General features: G+C 38.4%; 1 long non-coding RNA gene across 1 annotated transcript; it reads left to right on the top strand.

Annotated features, from left to right (window-relative positions):
• Positions 1–7,287: 7,287 nt before the first annotated feature.
• LOC144338724 (uncharacterized) lies at positions 7,288–14,506 on the top strand. The gene is made up of 2 exons (XR_013413047.1): positions 7,288–7,592; positions 11,174–14,506. It is a non-coding gene; the product is annotated as an uncharacterized LOC144338724 (long non-coding RNA).
• Positions 14,507–15,792: the final 1,286 nt, after the last annotated feature.

The raw sequence follows: 15,792 nt of genomic DNA, 5'->3' as shown, positions 1-15,792 counted from the left end.
GCCATCACATTACTGGGGATATACCCAAAGGATTATAAATCATGCTGCTATAAATACACATGCACACATATGTTTACTGTGGCACTATTCACAATAGCAAAGACTTGGAATCAACCCAAATGTCCATCAGTGACAGACTGGATGAAGAAAATGTGGCACATATACACCATGGAATACTATGCAGCCATCAAAAAGGATGAGTTTGTGTACTTTGTAGGGACATGGATGCAGCTGGAAACCATCATTCTCAGCAAACTTTTGCAAGAACAGAAAACCAAACACTGCATATTCTCACTCATAACTGGGAATTTATCAACGAGATCCCTTGGACACAGGAGGGGGAACATCACACACCAGGGCCTATTGTGGGGAGGGAGGAGAGGGGAGGGATAGCATTAGGAGATATACGTAATGTAAATGATGAGTTAATGGGTACAACACACCAACATGGCACATGTATACATTTGTAACAAACCTGTACTTTGTGCACATGTACCCTAGAACTTAAAGTATTATAATAATAATAATAAAAAAAAGAAACTCACTCAAAACGGTGTAACTACATCCAAACTGAAAATCCTGCTCCTGAATGACTACTGGGTATAAAACAAAATTAAGCAGAAATAATTTAATTATTTAAAACCATTGAGAACAAAGACACAAAGTACCAGAATCTCTGGGACACAACTAAAGCCATGTTAAGAGGGGAATTTATAGCACTAAATGCCCACAGGAGAAATCGGGAAAGATCTAAAATCAATATCCTAACATCACAGTTTAAAAAACTTGAGAAGCCAGAGCAAACAAATTCAAAAGCTAGCAGAAAACAAGTAATAACTAACATCAGAGCAGAACTGAAGGAGATAGAGACGAGAAAACCCCTTCAAATAATCAACGAATCCAGGAGCTGTTTTTTTTTTTTTTTTTTTTTTGAAAAGATTAAACACATAGATAGACCACTAGTGAGACTAATAAAGAAAAAAAGAGAGAAGAATCAAATAGACACAATAAATATGTTAAAGGGGATATCACCACTGATCCAACAGAAATAAAAACTGCCATCAGAGAATACTATAAACACCTCTATTCAAATAAACTAGAAAATCTAGAAGAAATGGATATATTCCTGTCCACATACACCCTCCAAAGACTAAACCCAGAAGAAGTGGAATCCCTGAATAGACCAATAAAAAGTTCTGAAATTGAGGTAATAATAGCCTAACAACCTAAAAAATCCTACAACCAGATGAATTCAGAGTCAAATTCTACCAGAGGTACAAAAAAGGGCTGGAACCGTTCCTTCTGAAACTATTCCAAACAACAGAAAAGGAGGGAATTCTCCCTAACTCGTTTTATTAGGCCAGCATCATCTTGATTCCAAAACTTGGCAGAAGATGCCCTCTCTCACTCCTCCTATTCAACATAGTGTTGCAAGTTCTGACCAGGGCAATCAGGCAAGGGAAAGAAATAAAAGCTATTCAAATAGGAAGAGAGAAAGTCAAATTGTCTCTGTTTTCCGATGACATGATTGTCTATTTAGAAAACTCCGTTGTCTCAGCCCCAAATCTCCTTAAGCTGATAAGCAAATTCAGCAAAGTCTCATGATACAAAATCCATGTGCAAAAATCACTGGCATTCTTATACACCAATAATAGACAAACAGAGAGCCAAATCATGAGTGAACTCTCATTCACAATTGCTACAAAGAGAATAAAATACCTAGGAATACAACTTTCAAGGGATGTTAAGGACCTCTTCAGGGAGAATTACAAACCACTGCTCAAGGTTGTGAAAATGGCCATACTTCCCAAAGTAATGTATAGATTTAATGCTCTCCCCATCAAGCTACCATTGACTTTCTTCACAGAATTAGAAAAAACTACTTTAAATTGCATATGGAATCAAAAAGAGCCTACATAGCCAAGACAATCCTGAACAAACAGAACAAAGCTGGAGGCATCATGCTACCTGACTTCAAACTATACTACAAGGCTACAGTAACCAAAACAGCATGGTACTGGTAAAAAAACCAAATATATAGACCAATGGAACAGAACCGAGGCCTCAGAAATAACACTACACATCTACGGCTTTCTGATCTTTGACATACCTGACAAAAACAAGCAATGGGGAAATAATTCCCTATTTAATAAATGGTGCTGGGACAACTGACTAGCCACATGCAGAAATCAGAAACTAGACCCCTTCCTTACACTTTATTCAAAAATTAACTCAAGATGAATTAAAGACTGAAACCTAATACCAAAAACCATAAAAATCCTAGAAGAAAACATAGGCAGTACCATTCAGGACATAGGCATTGGCAAAGACTTCATGACTAAAACAAAAAAAGCAATGGCAATGAGAGCCAAAATTGACAAATAAGACCTAATTAAACTAAAGGGCTTCTGCACAGCAAAAAGAAACTATCATCAGAGTAAACAGGAAACCTACAGAATGGGAGAAAATTTTTGCAATCTACCCATCTGACAAAGGGCTAATATCCAGAATCTACATGGAACTTAAACACATTTACAAGAAGAAAACAAAAAACTCCACCAAAAAGTGGGTGAAGGATATGACCAGACATACCTCAAAAGAAGACATTTATGTGGCCAACAAACATGAAAAAAAGCTCATCATCACTGGTCATCAGAGAAATGCAAATCAAAACCACAATGTGATACCATCTCATGTCAGTTAGAATGGCGATGATTAAAAAGTCAGGAAACAACAGATGCGGAGAGGATGTAGGAACTCTTTTACACTGTTGATGGGAGTGTAAATTAGTTCAACCATTGTGGAAGACAGTGTGGCAATTTCTCAGGGATCTAGAACTAGAAATACCATTTAACCCAGCAATCTACTGGGTACATACCCAAAGGATTATAAATCATTTTTCTATAAAGACATATGCACACATATGTTTATTGCCACACTCTTCACAATAGCAAAGACTTAAAACCAATCCAAATGCCCATCAATGATAGACTGGATAAAGAAAATGTGGCATATATACACCATGGAATACTGTGCAGTCATAAAAAAGGATGAGTTCATGCCCTTTGCAGGGACATGGATGAAGCTGGAAACCATCAGTCTCAGCAAACTAACACAGCAACAGAAAACCAAGCACTACATGTTCTCACTCATAAGTGGGAGTTGAACAATGAGAACACATAGACACAGGGAGGGGAACATAACACACTGGGGCCTGTTGGGGAGTGGGGGTATAGGGGAGGGATAGCGTTAGGTGAAATACCCAATTTAGATGACAAGTTGATAGGTACAGCAAGTCACCATGGCACATGTATACCAATGTAACAAACCTGCATGTTCTGCACATGTATCCTAGGATATAAAGTATAATTAAAAAAAAAAAAAGTTTCAGAAACAGATTTCAGAAAAAGTAAAAATCATCCATAATTCTGTTCTCTGGAAAAATAATTTTTTTTTTTGGTAAATCCTAATTTTAAAAAATGGTATAATACTACTTTACAACTTTACAATTTTTTTTGCAGTTGGCAGTGAAAGCCACCACACACAGATCTATTTCATTTGTTTTAACTGCTATGTAATTTATTAAATGCTATAAGTCATTTTAACAATAGTTCACTTAGAATGCCCTTGTTTTCAGGAAATATTCACTGGAGGATTTGGGGGGAAAACCACCATGTCTACAAGTTTCACATGTTTCAAAAGAAAGATGTATGTGTATGTGGAGGAGTGGAGAATTAATAATAAAGATGGTAAAATACTCACATTTGGAAGATAGAGGTTAAGGGTTTATGGGATTTTTAAACAATTTATGCAACTTTTTTATAAAACTGAAAATGTATCAAAACAACAAGCTAAAAATAATCCAGCACTTTGGGAGGACAAGGTGAGAAGTTTGGTGAGCCCAGAAGTTCAAAACTGTACTCCCTTGTCTGGGAAAAAAAACTAGTCATTGCCAGGAGTTCAAGGTGAGAGTGATAATGAAGAAGAAAGGATGTTTAGGGTGGTGAAACTCTTCTGTATTGTACTATAATGGTAGATACATGACCTTATGTATTTGTCAATACCTATAGAACTTTACCACACTGAGTGAAACAATGCAGGCAAATTTTTATTTTATTTTATTTTATTTTATTTTATTTTATTTTATTTTATTTTATTTATTTATTGAGCCAGAGTCTCACTCTGTCACTCAGGCCGAAGTGCAGTGGCACGATCTCAGCTCACTGCAATCTCTGCCAGGTTCAAGGTATTCTCCCTTCTCAGCCTGCCAATTAACTGGGATTACAGGCACCCACCACTATGCTTGGCTAATTTTTGTGTCTTTAGTAGAGACATGGTTTCACCATGTTAGCCAGGCTCTCGAACTCCTGACCACAATCGATCTACCCGCCTCAGTCTTCCAAAGCGTTGCAAGTATAGGCATGAGCAAATTTTAAAAAGGTCTCATATATGAACTCTACAATCTTATTTACATAAGAGTAAAATTTTACTTTTTTTTTTTTAGGACTGTGTTCATTCTCATGTCTTTAAGCCTAGGAATTTCAGCTGTGGAGATACAGAGAAACTAAATTTCCGTACTTCTGAGAGGTACTGGCTGCCTGTATTAGTCCAATTTTATTACTGATAAAGACATACCTGAGACTAAGTAATTTATAAAATTATTATAAAAAAATAGATTTAATGGACCCAGAGTTCCATGTGGTTGGGGAGGTTTCACAATCATGGTGGAAGGCAAAAGGCACATCTTACATGGCAGCAGGCAAGACAGAATGAGGGCCAAGTGAAGGGGTTTATCTTTATAAAATCATCAGATCTTATGAGACTTATTCACTACCATGAGAACAGTATGGAGGAAACTCTCCCATGATTCAATTATCTCCTACAGGGTCCCTCCCACAACACATGGGAATTATAGGAGCTACAATTCAAGATGAGATTTGGGTGGGGTCAAAGCCAAACTATATCACTGCCTATACACAAGTTAACAAACTCAATATTGCCTCACTGTAAAAAACTGGTATATCATTGGCTATTGGTGACAGTGTAAGTTAGTACAATTTTAGTGAAGGGCAGTTTGAAAGTACCTATTGCAAGGAAAAATGCACAAGTTTTCAACTCAGAAATTCCATTTATGGACATCTGTTCAGAAGAAAAACATATGCATGTACACAGTGAGAAATGTACAAATGTGCTTATGATAGCACTGGTTGAAAAAGTAAAAGATTGACAATAGCTTAAATATTCATGAATATGAAACTAGCTAAATAAATAATAGACTATCTTCTTTATGGAATACTATGTAACAGTTCAAAAAAATGGGAAGGAACAGAGCAATAGAAATTTCCTCTGATCATGCCCTCCCACAGGAACACCAAATTTAATAACTATCAGTATAAAAAAGGACCTTCATAAGAACCAAAAATCAGGTGAGGAGAGTGAATCTTTGAGCAGCTTGGTAGAGGGAGAGCATAGTGATTGTGAGACTTTGCATTAAACTCAGTGCCGCCCTGTCACAGCAAAAAGCAAAACCAAGCTGAATTCAGCTGATGCTTGCCCATGGAGGGAGTATTTAGACAAGCTCTAGGCAGAGGAGTATTGAGCATCCCAGTGGTCAGAATTTGAGTTCCAGCAAGCCTTACCACTGTGGGATAATGTGCTCTGGGATTCTAAATAAACTTGAAAGGTAGACTGGGCCACAAGAACTGCAAATCCTAGACAAGTCCTAGTGCTGAGCAGTGCTAAGAGCTTGACTTGAGAGGCATGTGAACTATTGAGACACCAGATGGGGCAGCTAAGGGAGTGCCTGTGCCACCTCTTGAACCCCAAGCAGCACATCTCATGGCACCAAAAGAGATCCCTTCTTTCTACTTGAGTAGAGGAGAGAGAAGAGTAAAGAGGACTTTGTCCTTTATTTTGAATACCAGTTCAGCCACAGTAGGATATGTTAACAGTCAGAGTTGTGAGGCCACCATACCTGGCTGTAGCTTCCAGATGACATTTTTGGACACATCTTGAGCTAGAAGGTAAAGCACTGCCTTGAAGGGAAGAATCCAGTTTTTAGCAGGACTCATCACTTGCTGACTAAAAAGCCCTCGGGTCCTGAATAACCAGCACTAATACTCAAGTAGTATGCCATGGGTCTTAGGTGAGAATCTGAGATATGCTGGCTCCGGGTGAGATCCAGCACATTTCCAGCTGTAGTGGCTACAATGAAAGACTCCTTCTGCTTAAGAAAAGCCGAGGGAAAAATAAAGAGGCCTTTGTCTTGCATCTTAGGTACCACCTAAACCACCAAGTGGGTTCTTGGTGAGTTCGATCCATATATTGGCTTAAGAGCAGCACTTCTGGAACTGCGCTTTAACAGAGGAAAAGCCACTTCCATGAAGTGTGAGTTGCAAGCCTATCAGTATTCACTGCAAGCTGACCGAAGAGCCCTTGAGAGTTGAGTGAACATTGGTAGTAGCCTGGCAGTACTCTCCTTGGGCCTGTTAGCTGAAGAACATGAAAAGAGACTCTACTGCCTGGAGAAAGGAGAGAAGAAAGCGAGGACTTTATTTTGTGGTTTGGGTGCCAGCTCACAAACAGTAAAATAGAGCACCATATCGATTTCTAAGGTTTCTGACTCTAAGACCTGGCTCTTGGATGGTATCTCTGGACACATTCAGGACCCAGAGAAATTTATTGCATTGATGTAAAAGACATAAGTTCTGCTTGCCTCAGCATCTATCGATTGCATAGTCCTAGGGTCTTGAATAAACATAAGTGGTAGCCAAATAATGGTTACAGTAGGCCTTGGGTGAGACCTAGGGCTGTACTGGCTTTATGTATAAACAAGCATAGTCCCAGTGGGGTGGTAACAGGGGTGCTTACGTCTCCCATTCTCCAACTTCAAGTGTCTCAGCACAGTGGCAGAGACTGTTTGTTTGGGATAAAGAAAGGAAAGAAAACAGGAGTCTCTGCCTGGTAATCCAGAGAATTACTCTAGATCTTATCCAAGACGATCAAGGTGGCACCTCTAAGAGTTTGCAAGAACCACAGTGTTACTGGGCTTGGGGTGCCCCCTAATACAGATATGGCTGAAAACACAACACCTAAGTCTTTTCAAATACGTGGAAAGACTTCCAAGAAAGACAGGTACAAAGAGGCCCAGACTGTGAAGACTACGAAAAACACCTAACTCTTTAATGTCTGGACAATGACAAACATCCTCAAGCATCAAGACCATTCAGGAACACAACTTCACCTGCAGGGGCCTTTGAAAACAGTATGCTGAGAATGGATAGGGCTCAAGGACAGTATCTCCAATTGAACTTTTAATGAACTCCCGTAGGCGCCAAGAAGGCGGGCAGATAAGGAAGAGCATAGAAACAAAGAACTGAGTAGAAGGTTACATCTGGGAAAAGAAAGTTTGTTTTGCATTGCATTCTTTCTGCTGACGTGGGGTTTATGGAGTATAAATAAAGTGAGGCGGAGGCTCTGAGCGCGGCCGCCATGTTCTCTGTGTGTCTTTGTCTTTTGTGTGTTCTTTCATTCTCCAACCCCCCCCCCGGCACGGACCCCAACAAGTGGCGCAGCGAGCAGGGTCAGCACGGGTGAGTAGGGGAGAACAAGAAGGGGAACCCCCTAGGGGCTGGTAAGGCCCAGATATTGTTAAGGGGAACCTTCTTAAGCTTTCATTATGGGGAATTCCATCTCTCTGGCCTCAGAATATTTACGGCTGTTTCAAGGACTATTGCTGTCTATAGGAGTAGAAGTGAAAGAAAAAGACTTTGAAGTGATTGTTTGCCCATGTTGAACAACATTGTTACTGGTTTCAGTATCAGACTAAAGTGCAGCTGAATCGCAGAGAATGGTTACAGGTATTAAAAACTCTGCTTAGAGCTCTCCAGTTAGGGGATATTATGCCTTTAAAATTGTGGACCTTGTGTGACTCTATCACTCAGACATTAGAGTTACTTGAGACTGATTCAGAGTGTGGTAATGTAGCCACAGGAGGAAAGGTATCTGAGGATTTGGAAAAAAAATAAATCTGAAATGAAGCCCATTTGTGCCAGGATAACAGAGGATGGGGGGGTAGCAAAAGGGGGAGAAGAGAAAAAGCCAGCTCTTCCTTCTTCTAAGGGAAATTCTGACATGCAGAGTATTATGGAAATGCTTCAACAAATATTACAGATATATTCTTCTAATTCACCTTTGCGAGCTTTCCCTGTTTCTTTTCTTTCTGCCCTGTTAAAAGAGGATTTTCCAGAGCCTCCAATCCCCCGGCTTCCTTATCTTTGCCTTTGTTTGGCAAAGTTGAAGCCCTGTTCACATGAGACATACTTTAAATTTATACTAAACACCTGTTTAATATGTTAAAACCAGTGTATATGTATATCTTATTGTTTGTTAAAATATTATGAGTATTTCAATAGTCAATAAATAAACACATTAATATTAACTATTAATATTAATATAGTATTAATAACCCCAGCTAGGAAATTGTTATGTTATAGGGGTGCATAGGTTCCACCAATTTACACTCCAAACAGAAGTTGAGTATTCGAGTTGCTTAACACCTTAACTACCTCTTGATATTTTCTGTTTTTAAATTTTAACCATTGTATTGTGTATGTAATGATTCTCAATTTGGTATTAATATACATATTTCCTAGTGAGTAATGATGTTAGACATATAGGTTTATTGTCATTTCTTTGTTCTGCTACTTTTGGTTGGGTTATTTGCCTTTTCTTATTAATATGTTGAGATTCTTTATATTTGGGGATATGAGTATTATTATATATTATATATACTTTTAATTTAAAAAAAAATTTAAGGAGCTGGATCTGTTTCCAATTATTTGTGCTTCTTTTGCTCCTAATGCTCAGTTTTCAAATGGTGGCAATAATGTCCAATTTAATGCCTTACAAATTAAATTTTTAAAAAGAAATGAAAGCTGCCATTTCTAACTATGAATCTCAATCTCCTTTTATCCTTGGTCTTCTTGATGTTTTTTCATCAGAAAATTTGATGATTCCTATAGACTGGAAGACTTTGGCGAAGGCTTTTCTTGATCGTTCTCAGTGGTTACAATTGCACAGCTGATAAATGAACAAGGCACATGTATAGGCTAGGAAAAATATTATGTGTGATCCCCCTGGACCCACTGAGGAACAACTCACAGGCACGGGCCAATATGCTACTCTTAATGCTCAGGCTGGTTTAGATGATGTTGCCTTTACTCAAATCAAGACTTTGTTTTTAAGGGCCTGAAATAAGGTAGAGATAACAGGAAAATGTTCCCTTTCCTCTGTGAAGATTTTACAGGGCACAAATGAACTATATTCAGATTTTGTAGCCCGTCTTCAGGATGCTGTCTTCAAAATTGTGGGTGCTGGCCTTGCTTCAAAAATTTTGTTACAAACATTGTCTGTTAAAAATGCTTATGCTGACTGTTAAAAATTGTTAAAATCGTTAAAGGCCAATGGGGCCAATTTAGATAAATATATTAAAACTTGTGTTAGTGTTGGAGGGGCTATTTATGATGCTCAATTATTTGCTGGAGCTTTGTCTAAAGCCTTAAAAGGAAATAACAAACAAGGTGTTTGTTTGCAGTGTGGTAAACCTAGACATTTCAAAAAAAAGAATGTCATAAAAATTGAACACTTTTATCCCTCAAGGCAGAAAGCTGCCTTCAGAGGTGTACAAATATTGTGGTAAAGGTCGACATTGGACAAATAAATGTCGTTCCAAAACTGATAAAAATGGAAATTTACTGTCTCCTCTCCTGGGAAACGGGAGTCGGGGCCCACAGGCTTGGGGCCCCAACAATTACAATACAAGTCTACTACAATATTCAGTGAGCAATGGCCTACAACATTAAGGAATAAATTCAAGTCCTCCTTAAGGATCCCACACCTTACCCCAGTTTCTCAGCATTATGCGGCAACTAAGCAGAGCGCCGCTGCTGACTTAGCTATTACTCAGCCTTATACTTTGTCTCCTAATAGAGGAGTATATAAATTAGCTATTAGAGTGTGTGACCCTTTGCCAAAAGGACATGTAGGACTTTTGTTAGGTCAAAACAACAGTGCTATACGGAAGTTAATGATGATTCCAGAAATCATTGATCTTGATGTTACTAATAAAATTCTTATTATGGTACAAGTTTCACAATTTATACGCCTAGAGGCAGGGGAACGTATTCTCAATAGGGAGGATTTGGTAGCACAGAAAAAACTGTTTTTTGGGAAACTTTAGTTTCTAATCAAAAGCCCTTATGTTCATTGCATATTAATGGAATAGTTTTTAAAGGGTTAATTGATATGGGGGTGAATATGTCTATTATTTGTTTAAATTAGTGGCCTATACAATGGGAAAAAAGACAAGTTTCAGTTATACTCACTGGCTTGGGTGCTGCTTCTGTGATTTATCAAGACGTAGAACCTTTAACCTGTGTTGGTCCTAAAGGTCAACAAGGTCAAGTGGTTTTTTTTATTTTTATATTTTTCCTATCAATATTAATTTTTGGGAACAAGATCTTTCACAACAATTTGCTGCTTTTTTAAACATTCCTCATATTTCCTCAGCTGCCAAAAATAAGATGTTCAAAATGGGCTACAATCCTTTAAACTCATAGCCACCACTCCTATTTAGGTGAAACAGTGACCATTATTTAAAGAAATACTTAGGACTCTAAAAGAGTAAGTCAAAAAACAAATGGCTGAGAGGAATATAAAGCCACGTATTTCTGCATGGAATTCCCGTCTTTGTCTTGTCTTAAAACTATAAATGTTTACATTAAACCTAGGGAAAGTTTACAGCCTGGTCTTCCTAATCCTGCCCTTATCCCACAAAGTTAAAACCAGAGAAAAGCAGCAAGATGCTTTTGTATCATTACAAACTCAGCTTTCTTTCTACTCACTTAATATTGCCACAGAAAAAATTTAACTGGATTTTCTTATTCAATATTTACGTTATACCTTGGGGGCACAAAATATTCGACCCCAAAAAATTCAAATTCGACGTGATCATTTAAAAACATTAAATGATTTTCAAAAGCTTCTAGGAGACATTAATTGGATGCGTCCTGTTTTAGGAATACCAACGTATCAGTTATAACATCTTTTTTCTATTCTAGAAGGAGACAGTCACTTGGACAACTCATGCCATTTAACTCCTTTGGCTTTACAGGAACTCCAGCTTGTTGAAGAGCAACTTCAAAAGGCCCTTCCTTTTGTTTATTTCATACTTTACCTTCTCCCACAGGAATGATTCATCAAACTAATCAACCACTAAAATGGATCTTTTTGTCCAATAAAATATCTAAACGCTTGGCTACTTATATCGATCGTTTAGCAGAACTGATCATCAAAGGACAGCATCACTGTCGACAACTTTGGGGAGGAGATCCTTCCTTAATTATCTCTCAATTCACTCATAGTCAGATCACTTATCTTCTTGCAACTTCTGATTCTTGGCAAGAAGCTTCATCAATCTTGAGTTACAGTTTATTCTTATCCCTCGGTGCAACAGGGAGAATTGTTTGCTGTTCTGATGATCTTACTTGATTTCCCTACTACTGGTTGTAACATTGTTAGTGATTCTCAATATGCCGTTTATGTTACTTCTTATATTTCTCAGGCCACTTTACCTCTTTGTGCTACTTCTTCTCTTCAGAAATTCTTTTCTTTGTTATCCTTTACTTTGAGCCAACGTCGAGCTCCTTTATTCATCACTCATCTTCGTTCTCATTCTCAACTTTCTGGACCATTAGTTCATGGTAATACTCAGATTGATTTGCTTTTAATAGGCCACCTACATGCTGCAGAACAAAAATATACTCTACATCATACTAATAGTTCTGGCCTTCAACGATGGTTTCATTTAACTTATAAACAAGCTCGTTCTCTTATTCGAGCTTGTCCTTCCTGTGCTCCTTTGAGCATTCCATCCTTCCATCCTGGGGTTAATCCACGAGGTGTCCCTTCTTTTAGACGATTAAAGTATGTTCATCATACCATTGATACCTTTTCTCATTTCTGTTATTACTCATCTCTTAGCTTATTTTGCCATCATGGGCATTCCTCATACTTAAAACTAATAATGCCCCTGCCTATGTCTCTCGTAAATTACAAGTTTTCTTACAGCAATACAATATTCAACATATCACCGGTATCCCGGGCAACAGTCAAGGTCAAGCCATCATTGAGCGCGCAAATTTAACTTTAAAAACTTAACTATTAAAACAAAACAAAAAGGGGGAAATGAGCCCCCCAGAAACCAGATTTTGAAACCAGATTTTGAAGGTTCTTTTTACCTTAATTTTTTTGAATCAATGGAGACAATTGCAAGACTCTGCTGTTGTAACCCATCTTTCCTCAACTCCCTCGGTGATAGTCCCCGCTGACAGTTTAAAGGTTTGGTATCCTAATGAAGAAGGTAAGTATGTTCAAGGGCAAGTTCTAAAACAGGGACAGGGCTATGCTCTTGTCCTTACAGGGAGTGGACCTGAGTGGTTTCCTACAAGATGATTGAAACCCTGTTGAAAAGAAAACTGGATTCAGCATGCATTTCTTCCTTTGTTAGATGTTCCTCGGCGGGGGACTTATTTCTCTTAGTGAGGCTTTGTATGAATATTGGACTTATATTCCCTTTCCACCCTTGTATCAGGGAGTCACCTGGGAGGAGGCGGAAATTAAGGTTTTCACCAATAACATTACTTGGATGCCGTCCCCCTATATGGACAAGGACAACATAGAACGGGAAACAGCAATTATAATCAGCACATACCAATTTGGAGTGGAAGGACTTCCAATATGTATGGGAAATAGTCCTCATTGTCTCCGAAAATCGCATGAAGCTTGGGCTGTTCATTATAATCATAGTCATGTGGCTGCTAATACTGTTATTATTGTAACTAGAAGTTTTTAATATAATCATACTGTATATAGTAATGAAACTGTTCCTAGTTCTTTACTTTTTTGTCCTATTCTAGAGGTTTCTCCTAATATTGAGGTGCTGGAGTGACAACAATGTCGGGGAACTAAACCCCGGATTTTATTAGAATACAATGGGATGCAAATAACTGATTGAAGTGTGCACGGTGATTTTCAAACAAAATTTAGTCACATACCTTTGAAATGACACTGGGTAAATAAAAGTATTGCTGCTAACAGTAATGAAACCTTGGTATGGCGTGAAGGAGGCCTGAAGTACAGAGTTATTTTTGGAAGTTGTTAGTTGCAGGCGATGCCATTAGCACTTTTGTGGGGAATATGCCCCTTAATCTTTCTAACCCGAATAACTCCTTTCATATTCAGTTATATCGGAATACCTCCTGATATATTATTGCTTGTGTACATAAGCCCTACCTATTATTAGCAGGAAATTTGACATGGGATAATCTTACGGGGATTGTTAATTGTACAGATACGTGTACATTTTTGTCTTGCCTCAATCATTCCTGGTGGCACAACTTTACTGGGGATATTTATATCCTCAGGGCTCATAAGGAAATTTGGCTACCTGTTAACCTTACGCGACCATGGGGGGCATCACCTCTTGAGACTTATATTTGGACTTCTCTCCAGTGAACCCTCTGTGCCCTTGGACTTATAATTGCCTCGGTGATGAGCCTTGTCGCCATCGTCTCCACTGCAGCCATAGCAGGACTCGCTCTTCGTCAAAGCATACAAAATGCTGAATTTATGCAGCAATGGCACGAACAATCTCACCGGTTATGGCTTCAACAACAAAACATTGACTCTTAACTTGCTGAAAGATTGGACAACATGGAGTAAGCATTGACTTGGCTTGGAGATCAGCTCACTGTACTCAGTACTCGGATGACATTACAATGTGATTGGAACTCCACTCAATTTTGTGTAAGGCCTGTGCCTTTTAACATCTCTCAAAATTGGACTGTAATCCGAAAATTATTAGTAGGCCATAAAAATATTAGTTTGGACATCCAAGAGCTCACTCAGAACATTTCCGAATCATTTCGACAACAATTACATGTGTTGTCCGGAACTGTAACCCTTCAGGAGCTGGGTCAGCGCCTTGCTGCCTTTAACCCATGGACCCAGATGAAGACATGGATTTCTACAATCTCTGGAAGTATATTGCTTTGGGCACTTGGATTGGGTCTACTTCTTTTGGTGATTCGATGCTCCCTCCGTTGCCTCCAAAAACAAAAGAAAACACAAGAACAAATATGGGCTACCTTTTTAGGATTGAGGCAAAACAAAAAAAAGGGGGGGAAATGCAGGGGCCTTTGAAAACAGTATGCTGAGAATAGATAGGGCTCAAGGACAGTATCTCCAATTGAACTTTTAATGAACTCCCGTAGGCGCCAAGAAGGTGGGCAGATAAGGAAGAGCATAGAAACAAAGAACTGAGTAGAAGGTTACATCTGGGAAAAGAAAGTTTGTTTTGCATTGCATTCTTTCTGCTGACGTGGGGTTTATGGAGTATAAATAAAGTGAGGCGGAGGCTCTGAGTGCGGCCGCCATGTTCTCTGTGTGTCTTTGTCTTTTGTGTGTTCTTTCATTCTCCACCACCCCCGGCATGGACCCCAACATTCACCAAACAAACTAACTAACTAGGCATCAGAAATCAATCTTGGAGAAACAGAGACATATGAACTTTCATACAAATAATTCAAAATAGCTTTTTAAAGGAATCTCAAAGCAATTCAAGAAAACGAGAAGGACTTCAGACTTATATTAGATAAATTTAACAGAGGTCAAAATAACCAAAAAGAATCAAACAGAAATTCTTAAACTGAAAAATGCAATTCACATACTGAAAAATGCATCAGCCTCATCAGAAGAAAGAATTAGTGAGCTCAAAGGTAGGCTATTAAACAATACACAGTCAGGAGAGACAAAAACAATTAAATGAAGTATGCCTACAAGATCTAGAAACTAGCCTCAAAAAGGCAAATCTAAATGTCATTGGCCTAAAACAGGAGGTAGAGAAAGATAAAGAAGCAGAAAGTTTATTCAAAGGGATAATAAAAGAGAACGTTCCAAACCTAGATAAATATATCAATATCCAAGCACAAGAAAGTTAAAGAAAACCAAGAAAACTTAACCCAAAGAAGACTACTTCAAGGCATTTAACAATCATACTCCAAATGGTCAAGGATAAAGAAAGGATCCTAAAATCAGCAAAAGAAAAGAAACAAATAACATACAATGGATCTTCAACACATCTGGCAGCAGACTTTTCAGTGGAAACCTTATAGGCCAAGAAAGAATGGCATGACATATTTAAAGTGTTGAAGGAAAAGTCTTTTACTCTAGAATAGTATTTCCCTTGAAAATATTCTTCAAATATGAAGGACAAATAAAGACTTTTCCAAACAAACAAAGGTGAGATATTTCAAAAACACCAGACGTGTCCTACAAGAAATGTTGGGTCCCGTGGCTCACACCTGTAATCTCAGCACTTTGGGAGGCTGAGGTGGGTGGATCATGAGGTCAAAAGTTCAAGACTAGCCTGGCCAACATGGTGAAACCCCATCTCTACTAAAAACACAAAAATTAGGTGGGCGTGATGGTGCATGCCTGTAATCACAGCTACTGGGGAGGCTGAGAAAGGAGAATGGCTTGAGTCCAGAAGGTGGAAGTTGCAGTGAGATGACATCACGCCACTGCACTCCAGCCTGGGAGACAGAACAAGACTCCGTCTCAAAAAAAACTGAAACCGAACAAACAGAAGAAATACTAAACGGAGTACTTCATTCACAAAGAAAAGAAGAAAAGGATGCTAATGAGAAAAAAAAGAGATATATTTTTTTAATT

This window comes from Macaca mulatta, chromosome X (assembly GCF_049350105.2).
Source record: "Macaca mulatta isolate MMU2019108-1 chromosome X, T2T-MMU8v2.0, whole genome shotgun sequence".
Taxonomy (NCBI): domain Eukaryota; kingdom Metazoa; phylum Chordata; class Mammalia; order Primates; family Cercopithecidae; genus Macaca; species Macaca mulatta.
This window is presented reverse-complemented; position numbering and strand designations above follow the sequence as displayed.